We start from the raw sequence: 14261 nt of genomic DNA, 5'->3' as shown, positions 1-14261 counted from the left end.
ACAGGCGTGAGCCACCGCGCCCAGCCGAAAACACCACATTTCAAAAAAAAAGACACTTCTGGCTGGGCGCGGTGGCTCAAGCCTGTAATCCCAGCACTTTGGGAGGCCGAGGCAGGCAGATCATGAGGTCAAGAGATTGAGACCATCCTGGCCAATTTGGTGAAACCCTGTTTCTACTAAAAATACAAAAAAATTAGCTGGGCTTGGTGGTGTGCGCCTGTAGTCCCAGCTATTGGGGAGGCTGAGGCAGGAGAATTGCTTGAATCCAGGAGGCAGAAGTTGCAATGAGTCGAGACCGCGCCACTGCATTCCAGCCTGGCAACATAGCAAGACTCCGTCTCAAAAAAAAGAAAAAGAAAAAGAAAAGCAGAAAAACATTCTTATCGATACACTGGTCCCTGAAAAACATTTTGTGAAGGCATGCTCAGCTAATAATTGTGACCTCCTTAAAAAGTTACTTGAATATATACTTAAATTAGTTATGATATGAGCTTAAGGATGGAGGAACTGTACTATTATTAACTAGTATATCAATGAAACAACTTAAATAGAGTTAAGCCTAAATAAACTTGGCAAATGTGGGCCTAAGTGTTAAAATGTCAAAAGTCATCATTGAACTAGAAAATACACTGGTTCATGAAAAGTAGACAGAGGATACTAGAGGTAGGGGAAAGGGTGAGATAAGAGATTTGCTGAAGGATACAGAATTACAGCTAGGAAAGAGGACTAAGTTCTAGTGTTCTATATCACTGTAGGATGACTCTAGTTAATAATGATACATAATTAATTGTAGACACAGGTCTTGTCATCTTATCCAGGCTGGTCTCCAACTCCCCACCTCAAGTAATTCTCCTGCTTCAGCCTCCCAAAGTGCTGGAAGTACAGTTGTGAGTCATTGCTCCCAGCCTAATGCCACACTTTTGAGTTTTGTTGAAAATCTAGCTGAGATTTGGAACCACTTTGCTGTCACTGCTACATTATTAAACTCGTATATAAATTCATTTCAAATGAACAAAATTCTCATTACTACAAGAATTGGAAAGAATGTACAATGTAATGTCTATTCTCAGTTTGGATTACCGTTAAGAACACTTCAATATTCATCTGTAAAGAGAAATGATTAAAATCTAGATGACTTTCAAAGTGCCTTCTCATTTTAATACTCTATAACTCTATTATTTCTACATAGTGGAATCATTGGTGAGTTAACATAGCTCCACAAAATAAGGCAATCTGTGGTGTAGGCTGCACTAAGGCTACTCTCTTTGTGGCCTAAGGTATTTCTTAGAATACTGAGCTAAAAATGTAACTGCATTCTGCAACCTATGCAAACATGTTCTAATTGATGGGAGAGGGAAAAGTTTCAACTTAGAGTGCCACCAATTCCTCTGTGAGTTAGCGTGGCAGGGAGAGTATAGGGTCAGTGAAGCATCAAGTTACAGACCAAATGAAAGGTCTGGAGAAGAGTGGCAGGATCTAATCGTCCTTCGTCTGAGGTTGCCAGAACTGGATCTACCACACTTACTCACAAAGGACCGTTCTATGGAAGCTAAGCACACCCACTTTGGGCTTCAAACATTTTTTTTTTAAAGTACTTCTAGTTCCAAATAGATCTTTATGGAACTATTCTCTTGGAGCTCTTAGTTCTGTCATTAAAATTTCCATGAAAAAGTAATCAAAACCTAATGCTTACAGTGTTCTGCCACAGAGAAAAATATTGTGGGTTTTTTGTTCTATTAAAAACATATGTGACATATATATATTTATGGAAGTTGCAGAACCAGTGTACACACATGTACACAAAAACCTTAGGAAAATAATGATAATAGTTTTACCTAAGCCAATAAATTTTATATTGTACTCTGTCCATAACTACCCTTATTAAGCTAACACTTAGCAAAGGTCAGCAAGCAATGAATATTTCTGCATATTTTGCGGCATAGGTTGCAAACATTAGATCTATAGGGATGAATTAAGGTCACTTTTAAAATTCAGACAGTATTTTCTGAACTTGGTTGACTGAATCATGTGCATCTGCACTACTTTTCCTGGGGGAAAGTTAATTTTAGAAAGGAGAAAAAGTTTGCCAGGAAAACAATCACACTGGCTCAATATCTAGACAGTGATTCTTTTCTTAAAAGTTCAAAATGCTTTATAGACAGTCTCTTGCTTGTCCTTAATATCCTTGAAAGCGGGTATGGAATATCATCCCTATTTCATAAAAGGCATCTGGTTTCATAAAAAGAAATCTAAGCTTTAATATTATATCTACTTTATGGTACTTCAAAAAAATTAGTCCTTCGCTTCAATTTTCCAAAAGACAGAAAATAAAAATTTTTATTTTCCCTGGTAATTACTTTCTAATAGTTTGATAGGTACTTAGAATGGTTCTGGTACTTACATGAATATATGAAAAGCAGCAGACATGCATCTATGACAAAATTAAAGATGGAGAAACATGTAACATTTCTGTAAATATGATATAATTTACAGACTCTCTTAATCAATTCAGGATAGAAGAACTTGGTTCAAATAATTAGGAGTGAAAACAGGTTCTAAATTAATTGATACCATCACTGTTGACTCTAGTTCCTAGAAATAATAGTCCATTTGAGTCTTTAGCCTTAAGGTAACAAAAATGTAAAAATGTCAACGGGCTGCCATCATTGACAAAAAGTGAAGACAGCAGTGAAGGAAGATTATCTGATTCTCTGGAGAATGGGCCTCAGCCCTCTCTAATCTGTAGAGCACTTGTGAAGGAAATCTTATATTTTAAAAATTTATATTTAAAAGCTGTTTAACCAGGTTTCTTAGAAGTATGCATTTTCCCAAGTGTTACATCCGAGTTTCAAATTAATGTTAACTCTCTCTTTCCAAAACTGTCATCTTGGGCCGGGTTCTGTGGCTCACTCCGGTAATCTCAGCACTTTGGGAGGCCGAGGCAGGCGGATCACTTGTCAGGAGCTCGAGACCAGCCTGGCCAACCTTGTGAAATCCCATCTCTACTAAAAGTACAAAAATTAGCCAGCATGGTGGCATGTGCCTGTATTCCCAGCTACTTGGGAGGCTGAGGCAGGAGAATCACTTGAACCTGGGAGGCGGAGGTTGCAGGGAGTCGAGATCGTGCCACTGCACTCCAGCCTGGGCAACAAAGCAAGACTCCGTCTCAAAAACCAGAAACAAGACAAAAATACTAACAATAATATAATATAATTAAATTAAAAAGAAAAAAAACAGAAACAAAACAAAACAAAACAAAAAATTGCCTTCTCAGATCCAGTGATACCGTACCAATCACATTCATCAACTTGAGGGGAACTGGCTTTTACCCCTTTAACTCTGTTTTTATTCTCAATTCACATTAATAGTTCCAGGTGATGCTTAGCCACAATGGGTGGCCCTCTCTCTTCTTTGCGGACCTTACAGATACTTTGGGGGTATGTTGGTGGCGGGGCGGACACCACAATCACCTGAGGTGCTTTTAAAATATACTCAAGCCTGCACACACACACACACGTATGCATGCACGCACACTCACACACACATACCAGATTTCTGAATGGGGATTTCAGGGTGGGGACCAGCTTTTTTCCCCACCGACTAAGAGCTGTTGCTTTAAGCTGTTATAAAGTTCTGGCACCGCAGTCACCCTGAAAACCTCGTACACTTACCACAATATTTAAGGTGGGGGGAAGAAAAACCTCAGCCGGTGCCGATACGAAAGGTAAGACGGTGCATTAACTTTGATCAAGAGTCAATATTCCTCCAAAAGTTAGGATAGTAAAGGGAGGGAGGCGGGGGAAGGCAAATTCTGGAAGGAGAAGGAGTTATAACCTTTCAGCCTGGAAATTGTTACAGACCCTAGGGAAAATCCGTACGTCCGTGTTTGCGCCACACACCTGGAGGGGGTGGATTACTCCTGCCAGCCCTGACCCCAGACTCGGGGGCGCGGGTTTCGGGAGCTTCCCGGGGGCAGCGGAGAAAGTCGCGAGTGGAGCGTGGAGAGGAGGCGGGCTCCCACGGACCGCGGAGTGGAAACACGGATGGCCGAGGGTCTGAGCCCCCGTGGGCCACCCCCCCGGGGCGGAGAAGGAGGCGAGGCGGTGACAGCCCGGGGGAGGCCGAACTGGCCCCTCGCGCAGAGGCTCCCGGCAGCTCCAGGGCGAGCGCTGCACCCCGCGCCCCTCCTTACCTAGCGCCCGAGGTCCGAGTAAGGAGCAGGGTGACCCCCGGAGGCGCAGGGCTTCAGCCAGGGCGCGCGCGCGCGCGCGCGCTCGGAGTCCGCTATCAGCGTCTGTAGGCTGCGGCTTCAGGTATCAAAGGCATTCAGGTCGCCTAGCTAACAGCCCCTCGGCGCGTCTCCGACCCCTCCTCCGGCCCTCGGCCCCGCTCCCCTCCGCCCCGCGGGCGCCCGCAGAGCCTCTCCCTGGCTGCTGATTCCGGAGAGCCTTGGCCCCTCTCCGCGGCAGGCCCTCCCCTGGCGCGCGCGCACTCACCTCCCCCAGAAACGCACCCTCTTTAGGAAAGAGGCAGCGGATGCGGTCCTTGAAATTCTAGGCGCTGGGCAACTTCAGAAAACCCTTTTAAAATCTTTGATCTGCCCAATGAGGTTCAAAGTAGGACAGGGTGTACGGAACCCCTGGCTCCGTCCTCTTTTTTGTCTTAACCACTTAACCACAGCATTATTTAAAACTTGGTAATCGTGTATAGGTAGACCTCTGACAATCTCCTACCAGGCATTTTAATTTTTCCGAAATAATTCCTTCCGTTTTATTGTTTTGAAAATGCGGACATCCCCACTTTATAAACTTGGGTTGCCAGGACGTCAGATTGGCCTCAGAAAGCAGATGTTCAGCTGTACAAGACAGGGCAAGTCTCTGCCCAGAAGCGCTGCTACCTGCCACCTGTAAGGGACTTGCGTCAGGGCAGGAGCAGTTAATTACACCCTGGCTTTGGTTACCAAGCATGCCCGGAACCTCTGTTCTCACTTAGGACTCAGTTCTGAGGCTCAGGTTCTGGGGAGAAGCAGGTGGACGTGTTCAAAGAAGAGAGTTCTAATGGAGAAAACCAGCAACGTGCAGAGTTTGCCGAATAATATAGAGAAAAATAATGATGGGAAGGGATCCTTGGAACAGGACAGTATCTTGGATAGGAGGATGTTTGAGGGCATAATGTAAATAAATTATAAAAGAATAAATAGAAAAAAATTTAAAGCTAATAATAAAAAGTAAAACTATAAAATAAAAATAATATAAAAAATAAAAAGTAATTTAAAAATAACAAAGAAACATGATGGTATCACTAACTCCTAGAAGCCTGAGAGTGACATAACTCCTTCTGGGAATTTGGAAGTTGAACTGTTAAATGGCACTTCACTTATTCATTCATTCATTCACCTATCAATATATTAATAATATATATTTATGGAATATGTTAAAGGCAGTAAAGCATTATTCATGATCATATTATAAAAGCTGCTGGGAATCAACTTCTCAACCAGTTTATAACAGGGCCCTGGAAAATGCAAATATCTATTAAAGAGACACCATATTAATACATTGTCTTTTTCTAAATTTATCAAATAAGTTTCTCATCTGAAGGCTGAAAACTGGGCACTTACTAAAAACTGTCAGGTTTCTCTATTAGAAAGAAGATAGATATGGGAAGATAAACTCACCAGTCAAGTCACTACAACTAAAAGAACCAGCTTAGCTGATGTAAGAAGAGGTGAGGGGGAGGAGGAGGAAGGTCAGCCAAAGACTACACTGGCATTTTTTTCTTTGAGACAAGGCCTCACTCAGGCACCCAGGCTGGAGTGCAGTGGTGCTATCACGGCTCACTGCAGTCTTGACCTCTGGGCTCAAGCAATCCCCCTGCCTCAGCCTCAGAATAGCTGGGACTATAGGCACATGCCATCACGTCCAGCTAATTTTTGTATTTTTTGTAAAACGGGGGTTTTGCCATGTCGGCTATGCTGGTCTTAAACTCCTGGGCTCAAATGATCCTCCCACCTTGCCCTCCCAAAGTACTGGGATTATGGGCATGAGCCACTGTGCCTGGCCTGGCATTCTTATTTCTTCTGCCACAATAAATGCTTGCTAGTCTCACACTAGCAAGCATTCAATAATTACTGTGTACTGAGGATGGAAGAGCTATCAGAAAGACAACATTCCTGCTCTCATCAAGCCGATTGGGAGGGAGGGTGTAGACAAGAAAACAGGCTGTTAAAAGTAGATGCTCCGAAGGAGGATGACACATCTGGGGCAGTATAGGTGAGACCTGAAGACTGAGGGTAATTTGGCTCAGAACAGGAAATTAGAAGAGTTTTCCAGTAGAATCACCAACATGGAGAGAAAGCCAAAGGTAAGACGGAACATGGCCATTCACTGTGGCTGGAGGATCTTTCCTTTGGGGTGGGAGTCAGGGAAACTGGGATGAACAATGTAGAGACAAGGCTAGAGAGATGAACAGAAGTCAGATCCTGTAGAGCCATCTAGGCCATGTTTTGTTTTTTGTTTATTGGTTTTTGTTTTTTTTTTGAGACAGAGTCTTGCTCTGTCATCAGGCTGGGGTGCAGTGGCGTGATCTCAGCTCACTGCAATCTCCACCTCCCAGGTTCAAGCGACTCTCCTGCCTCAGCCTCCCAAGTAGCTGGGACCACAGCCATGCACCACCAAGTGTCAATTTTTGTATTTTTTAGTAGAGATGGGGTTTCACCATGTTGGCCAGTATGGTCTCGATCTCTTGATCTCGTGATCTGCCAACCTCGGCCTCCCAAAGTGTTGAGATTACATGCATGAGCTACCATGCCCAGCGTACACCATGTGTTAAAAATTGCACTTCAGAGTAAAGAAAATGTGGTACGTATACACCAAAGACTACTACTCAGTCATAAAAAAAATGAAGAAGGAAATAATGTATTTTGCAGGAACTTGGACAGAGCTGGAGGCCATTACTGTAAGTGAAGTAACTCAGAAATGGAAAATCAAATACCATGTGTTCTCACTTAAAAATGGGAGCTAAGCTATGGATACACAAAGGCATATAAAGGGATATCATGGATATTGGAAACCCAGAACAGGGGAGTGTGGGAGGAGGGTCAGGAATAAAAAATTGCATATTGGTAACAATGTACACTACTCAGGTGACAGGTGCGCTACAATCTCAGACTTCACCACTATACAATTCATCCACATAAAAATAATCCCTGGTAGCCCAAAAGCTACTAAAAATTTTAAAATATTTTTTAAAAATAAAACAATAAAAATAAAAATTATACTTTAGGCCAGGCACAGTGTTTCACACCATGAGCTATGGAGGCCACTTTAGGAGGCTGAGGTGGGAGGATTGCTTGAGGTCAGGAGTTCAAAAACAGCCTGGACAACATAGAGAGACCCTATCTCTACCAAAAAAAAAAATTGAAAAATTAGCCAGGTGTGGTGGCATGAGCCTGTAGTCCTAGCTACTCAGGAGGCTGAGGCGCGAGGATCTCTTGAGCCCTGGAGGTCAAGGCTGCAGTGAGCTAAGATCACACCGTGCACTCCAGCCTGGGTGACAAGAGCAAGATCCTGCCTCTAAAAAAAAATTAATTAAAAAATTATACTTTATTCTACAAGCGATGGGGAAATATTAAAGTGTTATAGGCAACATAATAATGAGATCAATTATTTTTGTTGTTGTTTTTAGAAAGACTCCTGGCTGCAGGCAGAGAACTAATAAGGATGGGAGGTAGGAATGAGAGGAAAGAGGATAAATCAGGACTCTCTGTAAAGGACACTTAATCAATGAGTACCAGACAGGTGCAATGACTCATGCCTATAACCCCAGCACTTTGAGAGGTTGAGGTGAGAGGATCACTTGAGCCTAGGAGTTCGAGATCAGCCTGGGCAAATAGAGAGACCTCATCTCTACAAAAGATAAAAAATTAACTGGGCATGGTGGCATGTGTTTGTGGTTCCAGGTACTCAGGAGGCTGAGGCAGGAGGATCCCTTGAGCCAGAGAGGTCAAAGCTGCAGTGACCCATGATCACGCCACTATACTCCAGCCTGAGTGAAAGAGTGACACCCAGTCTCAAAAATCAATCAATCAATACCAATGTAGAGATCCTCATACCTTTGTGGACTCTAAATTCAGTCCCATGACAGGTTCCTAAGAGACAAGCTTTCCTGGAAGGGAAGAGAGAAGTGTGGAGGGAGGAGGGTCGCTGGTGTTAAACAACTAAAAAACATATTGGTAAATAGAATTTAAAGAGAAAGTGCCTCTTTTTTTAAAACTAAATATTTATACAATGACTGTATCTCACACAGTTCAAAGATGAAAGAATGTTGATTTGTAACATTTTAGTACTATTTGAATAGAATAAATTAAAGGGAAATTGACACACAGGAGGTACATTGATATATATCCCCAATTTCCTACTATGTTAAAGCAAATCAGCGTGCTCCTACTTCTATTCCCTCACCTTTTTAGAGAGTTTTCTTTTCTTTTTTTTTTGAGATGGAGTCTCGCTCTGCCACCCAGGCTGGAGGGCAGTGGTGTGATATCGGCTCACTGCAACCTCGCTTTCCGGGTTCAAGTGATTCTCCTGTCTCAGCCTCCAGAGTAGCTGGGATTATAGGCACCAGCTACCACGCCTGGCTAACTTATGCATTTGTAGTAGAGATGGGATTTCACCATGTTGGCCAGGCTAGTCTCAAACTCCTGACCTCCAGTGATCCACCTGCCTCAGCCTTCCAAAGTGCTAGGATAACAGGTGTGAGCCACTGCACCTATTTCTATTATCCCTCAATCTACCTATCTAATCATTTTATGATCTTCCTCAATTTGCATCCATATGTTTGAAGTCAAAATCTGTGCTAGGCTGGTCTGAGTGCAGTGTTGTTTATAACTAACTGATCACAACCAGTTATAGATCTCTTTGTTCCTTCTCCATTCCCACTGCTTCACTTGACTAGCTTTTAAAAAAATAATTTAAACATTTTTACAAACCAAGGTTCATGCTACTTCCACTAGGTCATGCTCTCTAGATTCATTAAGGTTCTAGGCAGCTAAGGCTGTCCCTGGGAGCTGAGCCACCTCGCTGTAACCATGGTGGGCTGGACTCAGCAAACTTAATGGAAGGCTAGAGTGCTAGGGCTAGGGTGCTAGGAGGTAGAGGGCTCCCCTCATGGATCCTTCCACCTGAACCTGCAAGCAAATAGGGTGAGATGAAAGGAAGAGGAAAAGGCTGGTTTGCCTTAGGAGGGCAGAGCCAGAGCAAGATAGTCAAACATTTCACCCCTAGATCACATAATTCATAATATTTTTTTCAGATGATTTGCTACCTTCTGTCTGTCATTTCAATTTGGTTTTTCTCAATTTCCCTTTGCATTTTTTTTTATTTCTATTTCTGCTCTCCTCTTTTCATTTTAACCCTGTCTTTATTTCTCTTCCTCCAAATTACAGAATGGTAACAACAAGGCTATCATCTGGCCAAAGGCAGGGTTACAGACAGGCTTCCTCACCAATCTGGAACTAAGAGTAGACTACAGTCAGGAATCTCTGTTCTTCCCTGTATTAGTCAAGGTTCTCCAGAGAAAGACAGCCAATTGTGTGTGTGTGTGTGTGTGTGTGTGTGTGTGTGTGTGTATTATATATGTGTACAGAGAGAAAGAGAGATTTATTATAAGGTATTGGCTTATGCAATCATGGAGGCTGAGAAGTTCCACAATCTGCCATCTGCAAGCTGAAAACCCAGGAAAGCTGGGTGTAGTTCAAAGGTCTGGGAGCCAGACAGCAGATGATATAGATTCCAGTCTTGGTCTGAAGGCCTGAGAACGAGGAGCACCAAGGGCAGGAGAGGATTGATGTCCCAGCTCAAGAAATCACCCAGAGTGACTTCAATCTTTCTTCACCATTTTCTTCTATTTGTGCCCTCAATGGATTAGATGATGCCCATCCACACTGGGGAGAGCCATCTGCTTCATTCAGTCCACCAATTCAAATACTAATTTTTTTTCCAGAAAGACCCTCACAGACACACCCAGAAATAATGTTTAACCAGATATCTGGGCATCCAATGGCCCAATCAAGTTGACATATAAGATTAGCCATCACATTGCCTTATCTAACCCTCTTTCACCTTCTGTCTTCTCTCTCTCTGTCGACCAGGGCTTCTCCAATTCACATGGCAGAACACGTGTCCCTACAGTTCCTATTTTGATTTGTTACAGATCCAATTACCAAGTGGAATCCATCTTTCTCATAATTTCAAATTCCCAGGTAGGGAATTAACTAGCTTTACTCAGGTCAGAGTCATGATGTAAAAACATGTCTACAAGAGTGCTTCATCTAATTCTATGGACGGTGACCACAGGATTGGAAATGACGATGGAAGGATCTTTGAGAAGGTTGAGGGTAAATGTTTACTATAAAGGCAGACACGTAAATAAGTAATAACACTATAACTTCGTAAGTACCCTAATAAAGATATGAACAAAGTATTAAGGAAGCACAAAGTAGCAAGGAGGGGAGGGAGTCTCAACTTCAGAAACATGAGCATGAGGGATGTGCAAAAAGATAAAGTGGTGGCCCACACCTGTAATCCCAGCACTTTGGGAGGCTGAGGCAGGCAGATTGCTTGAGTCTGCAGGAGTTGGAGACCAGCCTGGGCAACATAGTAAGACCCTGTCTCAAAAAAAACAAAAAAAAAAAAAAAAAAAGTTCTAAATTTTAAAAGATTTCTTAAAGAAAAAAATTTAAAAGACAATGCTTTGAATCTTACTAGACTAATCTATAGGATTGCAGTCCCTGTTTGGTGGACTAATTTTTCAGTAAGAAAAAGGATGAGGCTTCAGGGAGAGAGATCAGTAAGGAGAATATGGTAACAGTTTAGTTGAGAGCTGATATGGCCTGGAAGGAAAAGGGGTGAGTATGAGAGATATTTAGAGGTCTTGAATTCAGAGTACTTCATGTGGGGAGTTGAAAACAGGGAGAGGCCAAATATGACTTCAAACATTCAAGCTTATACAACAAGGTGGGTAACAAACAGATTAAATAAATCAGTAAAAAGCAGAGAGATTTGCTAGAGAAGAGAATGGATTTAGTTTTTCACATGCTGAATTTCAGATACTGAGGGATACTGAATGAAGGTATCCAAAGGGCAGTTGATATTAGTATGATACTCAAGAAGAAAGTAACTTGCTGAATAATATATTGATTTGGACTTTATTAGTAGAGGTTGTCACTATCATGGGGGTGGACAAGATCACACAGGGAAATCAAGTATAAAGAAAGAGCTAAGAGCCCATGGTGGATCCCGGAAGAACAGCAACATTTGAGAGACCATCAGTTGCAGAACACCAAACAAAGGACGAAAACCAAAAGAAAACAATGTAATGCAAGTCAAGAGAAAAAGTTTTTGAAACAAGGGGATGGTAAACAGTGTCAAATGCTACATAGAAACGAAGTAATATTACAGAAGTATTCAAAGGAGGCCCATCAGCTTAACTGGAAGTCACTGTTCCTCTTCCTTAAAGCAGTTTTAGTGGAGTGGCAGGAAAAGAAAATACACTGCATTAGATCCGGGTTTCTCAGTTTCAGCACTACAGATAATTCTAGTTCAAAGTTGTGGGGCTGCCTGTAATCCCAGCACTTTGGGAGGCTGAGGTGGGTGGATCAGCAGAGGTCAGGAGTTCAAGACCAGCCTGGACAACACAGTGAAACCCCATCTTTACTAAAAATACAAAAATTAGCTGGTCATGGTGGCATGCACCTGTAACCCCAGCTCCTTGGGAGGCTGAGGCAGGAGAATTGCTTGAACCTGGGAGGCAGAGGTTGCAGTGAGCTGAGATCCTACCAATGCACTCCAGCCTGGGTGATAGAGCGAGACTCCACCTCAAAAAAAAAAAAAATGTTGTGAGGCTGCCCTGTGTTTTGTAGGATGTTTAGCAGCATCTCTGGTCTCTAATCACAAGATGCTACTAGCACGCCCTTTAAGTTTTGACAGCCAAAAATGTCTCCAGACACTATCAAATGTCCTGGCTTCACTTGAGAACCACTGCGTTATATTAAGATGTGAATGGGAGAGAGACACATGTATTTTTCAAAACATGTATTATTAGGAGATAGCATAACCTTCTAATATTCTTTTCCTAATTTAGATTTTTTAAATCTAAGCTGCGCCCAAATCTTCTCTAATTTCCTTAAATGAAGAATGAGTTATAACAAGAAATGTTTTACTTAATAAAGTCTAGATTAAAAATAAGATTTGGCTGGCCATGGTGGCTCACACCTATAATCCCAGCACTTTGGGAGGCCGAGGCAGGTGGATCACTTGAAGTCAGGAGATCGAGACCAGCTTGGCCAACATTGTGAAACCCCATCTCTACTAAAAATACAAAACTTTGCCAGGTGTGGTGGTGCACGTCTGTAATCCCAGCTACTTGGGAGGCCAAGGCAGGGGAATCACTTGAACCCCGGAGGCAGAGGTTGCAGTGAGCCAAGATTGTGCCACTGCACTCCAGCCTGGGCGACAGAGTGAGATTCCATCTAATAAAATAAAATAAAGAAAACAAAAAAATAGAAAAAATAAGATTTATAGAACTATTTTAGAGTTACACTTATCTATTTTCTAAAATAACACCCCATTTTGACAGTCTTGCGACAATGTTGGTATCTAGCCAACTTGTAGTAGAAAACATTTTTCTGACTCTGATGTTATGATTTGGCTAAGAGCATTAAATATAACCTGAGTATTGAATCTTAGCAGAAAAGCCCTCTCCTATAGAGATGACCTCCCTGTTTTATTTTTTAACAGGAAATAAAGGCAATAATACCAAGACTCTGTGCTTCTCTATTCCTTTAGTCTCATTCCATGGAACAGTTGATAAGATATATTAAAGAAATGTGTTACAAATAATACTCCTAAAATTAACAGCAAAATTAGTGACTAGCAGCAAAAGTTTGGTAACCATTCATCCTTTGTTCTCTAAGTTTTCTCAGCCTCACTACCATTCTCCTTACCTTCTCCACACGCTTACCTTGAAGGTCCTCCCTGGCCACCGTCAAGCCAAAATATCCACTTTATTATCAAACAACTGGATATTGTTGCATTCAGATATTTTTCAAACCCAATCTCAAATAGCTACTCTGTACACTTTGGCTAACTCACTCCACCAAAATAGAGTATGGTATCTTGTTTTTAGAAGAACTAAGTGTGTTACTATATTTATATTTATAACTGGGTTTAAAAAAGAATCTGGTCATCAGCTTATTAAAGCCAGGTCAGTTTACTGGCTTGATATTATTGGACTTTTTGTTTGTTTGTTTGTTTGTTTGAGACAGAGTTTCAATCTTGTTGCCCAGGCTGGAGTGCAATAGCACGATACTGACTCACTGCAACCTCTACCTCCTGGGTTCAAGCAATTCTCCTTCCTCTGCCTCCAGAGTAGCTGGGATTGCAGGCATGCACCACCACACCCGGCTAATTTTGTATTTTTAGTAGAGATGCGGTTTCTTCATGTTGGTCAGGCTGGTCTGAAACTTCTGACCTCAGGTGATCTGCCTACCTCAGCCTCCCAAAGTGCTGGGATTACAGGCGTGAGCCACCGTGCCCAGTCTGGACGGGTTTTATTTTGTTTTGTGTTTTGTTTTTGTTTTAGAGACAGAGTCTTTCTCTGTCACCCAGGCTGGAGTGCAGTGGCACAATCTCAGCTCACTGCAACCTCTGCCTCCGGGTTCAAGTGATTCTCCTGCCTCAGCCTCCTGAGTTGCTGGAATTACAGGTGCCCACCACCACACCCAGCCAATTTTTGTATTTTTAGTAGAGATGGGGTTTCACCATATTGGTCAAGCTGGTCTTGAAAACCTGACCTCACGATCCACCCACCTTGGCCTCCCAAAGTGCTGGGATTATAGGTATGAGCCAGTGCGCCCAGCCTGGATGGTCTTTAAATAGCATCCAGACAACAGACTCATGCCACTGCCTAACAAAAAGGGGGTGCATTTTAATTAAACAAGTATTTTTAAAGTATTTACTACGTGTCAGGTGCCATGCCAAGCACTGGGAGGGAATAATAAAAGGATGCACAGGGCTTCTGCCCCTGAAGCTTCCATTCTGGGAAAAATTGATCTGTGTATGCAAGAGTTAGATTATGTGCATGAGAAAGATTGGTAAGTGTGTGCAGTTTATATAGAAACTTCTCACAGGCAAAAGGAGGGAAATGTTTAAGAACCAGGGTTTTAATAATTGCCAAAATAAAACCAACATATTCTCAGGCAC

The 14261-nt window shown here is 42.4% G+C and overlaps 1 protein-coding gene across 3 annotated transcripts in view; it reads right to left on the bottom strand.

The window, feature by feature from the left end:
* Positions 1–14261, bottom strand: part of RNF144B (ring finger protein 144B) — a 283693-nt gene that overhangs the window by 264144 nt on the left and 5288 nt on the right. Inside the window, exon 1 of one of the 3 annotated variants that reach the window (XM_012476542.3) lies at positions 13021–13044. The exons of the other annotated variants lie outside the window; for them this stretch is intronic. The gene's annotated coding sequence lies outside the window, so the exon portion shown is untranslated. Of the gene's footprint in view, positions 1–13020; positions 13045–14261 lie in introns of those variants that run through there. 3 annotated transcript variants of the gene reach the window in all.

This window comes from Aotus nancymaae, unplaced genomic scaffold (assembly GCF_030222135.1).
Source record: "Aotus nancymaae isolate 86718 unplaced genomic scaffold, 86718_ANA_hifiasm-v0.15.2.pri h1tg000051l, whole genome shotgun sequence".
NCBI classification, from domain to species: domain Eukaryota; kingdom Metazoa; phylum Chordata; class Mammalia; order Primates; family Aotidae; genus Aotus; species Aotus nancymaae.
The sequence above is the reverse complement of the archived record's forward strand: the minus strand, read 5'-3'. Positions and strand labels throughout refer to the sequence as shown.